The following is a 3,999-nucleotide window of genomic DNA, read 5'->3' on the forward strand; positions in this document are numbered from 1 at the left end:
GGTTGTAAAGGAGCTAGTTTATAGAAGTTTAAAAAAAAAATCTCTTAACAAAATTACTGAGTTTTGTAACTGCAACGTGAAAAATAAGTCCAAAACCAGTGCTTAAAAATAACTGTAATAGGAGCACTTGGGTGGCTCAGTTGAGCATCTGACTCTTGACTTCTGCTCAAGTCATGACCCCAGGGTCATCAGATCGAGCCCCGTGTCAGGCTCTGCACTGAGAGTGAAGCCTGCTTAAGATTCTCATTCTCTCTCTCTCTCTCTCTCCCTCTCTCTGTCCCTCCCTCCAACTCTCTCTCTCTCTCTCAACAGCAACAACAACACAAAAAACCCTGCAATACCTCATTTCTCTTTTTAAAAATGAAACTGAGGGACGCCTGGGTGGCTCAGTCGGTTAGGCGTCCGACTTCAACTCAGGTCACGATCTCACGGTTCGTGAGTTCGAGCCCTGCGTCGGGCTCTGGGCTGATGGCTCGGAGCCTGGAGCCTTCCTCCAATTCTGTGTCTTCCTCTCTCTCTGCCCCTCCCCCATTCATGCTCTGTCTCTCTCTGTCTCAAAAATAAATAAACGTTAAAAAAAATTAAAAAAAAAAAAGAAACTGAACATCTTATTTGGGGCTGTTTTTTATTTGTATTAGATTAAAGCAAGTAAACATTATGAATTATAGAAAAAAGTTTCAATATTAAAATTTCTTTTCAGCTCTTGTATATTAACTTATTAGTCATACCCTTCAATGAAACATAATTTATAAGCTCATATCCATTTGTTTGTGAGCACATTATGAATAACATAAAACACTTTATTAATTTGATAATTATGAGCCATTATTTGGCTAGAGAGGACCAATTAAGTCAGAAGAATTTCTCCTTCTCTCTCTCTCTCTCTCTCTCTCTCTCTCTCTCTCTCTCTCTCTCCACGTCTCTGTATCTCTGTCTCTCTCAGTTTGTTCATCTCCCTGAAAGATAACCAGAGGATGACTAAACTTGGGGGAACATAAAAGAATTAAACTAAATCACACTGTATTAGAACTGGGAGAAGACTTTAGAGATGATTTGGTCCATAACTCTTAACCTAGAGGCTAGGAATATCTAGGGAATCAATGAGTTGGCTTCATGGGAACAACTGTAGTGGGGTCTTGGTGACCCTGTTAGATGGTCCTGCAAAGGCAGAGCCGTCCAACTGCACTTGTTAGGGATGACATGGACTCAGTGGCTTCCAGAGTCTGCTCCCAGGCAGGCCAAAGAAAAGAGCAATGGACAGTTCCTGATAAAGGCAGCTAACTACAAGCATTCCTATATCCTCATGGACTATGTAAGTAAATTATCTCAGGACATAATAATCCTATCATCCTGGAGGGTCAGCACTACTGGGAATGCATGTGTAGAAAAAAAAAAAAACAAAACAAAAAACAAGAGGTCAAAGATGGGGGAAATTGTGGTACTCTGAACAGAAGCAGAAAAAATCAACAAATATTGATTTGGGAGGGTAGGCAAGGGTTTGGTTTTTAAGATATGGCATTCAAGGATTGGTTAGAATACCCAGGTTTAAGTGTTCCAAAAGCAGTGTGAAACACAGAAGTGAAGGTCAATGCTCCCTATTACTCTAACAAAATTCCTTCCCCATGAGTTTTTCTTTCGTCTGGAGTTCTCCTGAATCAACCCATGGCCACCATCGCACTTAGCCCTAGGAGTGTGCTGCACCCTCCTTTACCTGAAGTATTGTGAACTGGCTTGTAACAGATGAAGATAGTCAGTTGCTAGCCTTTCTGAACTTTGCCTTTGGTGACTTTACACTGGTAGCTTCAAGTTTGCCACAGTGGAAGGGTAATAAATAAGTTATCTTTTAGAAATAAATTTCTATTTGTATCATAGAAATCAGCCAAGGCTATAAATCAGGACTCCCCTCCCCCCGCCCCCCCCCCCCACCGACCCATAGGTTGTTGAACATTTACCAGCCTTTTCCAGTCACTGCCTAAGAGTAAAATAGGGACAGGGAGTATGTGGGGCCTTAAATAGGATGATTAGGAAAGACCTTAATATTAAAGTGGCATTTGGGGCAAAGAATAGCATTCCTTAGTTACAGAAAACAGCAAATGCAAGGCACCTGATGCAGGAGCATGTTTGGGGTTCAAGGGACAGGACAAAAAAAGACTAAAGTGGGTAGAGCAGAATGAATGAAAGAGAGAGTGGTAGGAGATTAAGTAAGAGATGGATGATGCGGTAAGAGGCAAATCATCAAAGACCCTTTAGATGATTATAAGGAATGTAACTTTTACTTTGAGAAAAATGGCAAACCAGTTGAGGGTATAAAGCAGTGAAGGGACATGAGTACAACTTAGACGTTTAAGGGATTTCTCCTTTTAAAGGGGGTGTTTCATGAAGAACAGGCTGCAAGGGGGTTAAGGTGGCTGCAGAAAGACCCAGATGAAATCTGATGGTGACTAGGACCAGAGGGCTAGTGATGAAGAGGGAAGAAGTGGTCATATTCTGGATGGATGCAGGATTGTGATTAGCAAGAAGCTTTCAGCTCAATGAGAGAAAACCTCTACATACCTACCTTCCTTCCTTCATTTCCAAAAGGACCTTTTTTTTAGTTTATTTATTTATTTTTGAGAGAGAAAGAGAGTGCAAGTGGGAGAGGGGCAGAAAGAGAAGGAGAGAGAGAGAGAATCCTAAGCAAGCTCTTCACTGTCAGCATGGAGCCTGATGAGGGGCTTGAACTCACAAACTGAGATCATGACCCAAACCAAAACCAAGAGCCAGATGCTTAACCAACTGAGCCATGCAGGCACCCCCCCCCCCACCCCCCGAAAGACCTTTCTAATAGAGTTTTTATAATCCCCAATGAAGTACCAAGCCTTCTGTGCCTGGAGATAATCAGGAAGAAGCCTGATAATCACCCATCACTGATACTGAAGAAGAGTTTCCTACATTGGGAGGAAACACCTACAGGCTTCTAATAGTCTACAGTGGCATAGGGGCTTGGCTACACACAAAAAATGTTTCTGCCTAAACGCAATAACTGAGGTAAGGCTAAAGGAGCAAATAGAGTTGGATGTATCTATTTAAGTGGCTTCATTTCTGTGAGGGGTTTTTCTTGAATATAATATATATAAGTTATATAAGTGTATGTAAAACATTACACATTATCTAACATACATTATATAATATATAATATTTATAATTGCATATATGTAATATATAATTATATTATATAATATATATAATATGTATATACGACATATATATAATATATATATATCAATACTTGAGCGGGACCTAATATCACTGTATGTGTGTGCATACTGTGACACAGTCATATCACCTCAAAGGGAAGGTAAAGTGGGGTGCGGTATTTTAGTGCAGGCATCACTCTCCGTGGTGCTGAAATACCGATGGTCAAGGGATAAGGCTCTCTCAACTGAATGACTCATCCTCCTTGGAGGTGATGCTACAGAGCTTGTGCAATCACATGAAGTAGAGATGGGGTGATGTGGGGAGGTTAGAGAATAAGTAAAGAAAAGATGCATCAGGCTTCAGGATATTACAGCCAGAAAGGATTTCAGGGAGTATCTAGTCCAACCCCTTAATTCTGCAAGTGAGGAAACAGAAAGCAAGCCCATCTCTCCTAAGTAGCAGAGATCCAAGACCCATTGTAACTTGGGATAGGATAAAATGAGAGTGGGGTATTCATATGGGATTGCTCTTAACATTTCTGATGGAGAATTCTACTGGTTGAATTTTCTCTCATCATGTGACCCCGTTTACTACACCAGTAAAAAAGCTTGCTCAGAAACAGGTTTTTATTTGTGCAGGAATTTTCCTATGCAATGAGTTTACACTTGACATTCCCAGTATGGGCTTTATAGCAGTAACGGAATTGCTGGTTGGTGTCACCAGAGCTTCGCAGATCTCTGCAAATGCCCCCTACTTTCTATTAATTTTACTAAGCTTCTAACTGATCTCTCCTGATTTCTGAAAGAGTAGGACTTGAACGAA

Source organism: Prionailurus viverrinus, chromosome A1, assembly GCF_022837055.1.
Source record: "Prionailurus viverrinus isolate Anna chromosome A1, UM_Priviv_1.0, whole genome shotgun sequence".
Classification (NCBI taxonomy): domain Eukaryota; kingdom Metazoa; phylum Chordata; class Mammalia; order Carnivora; family Felidae; genus Prionailurus; species Prionailurus viverrinus.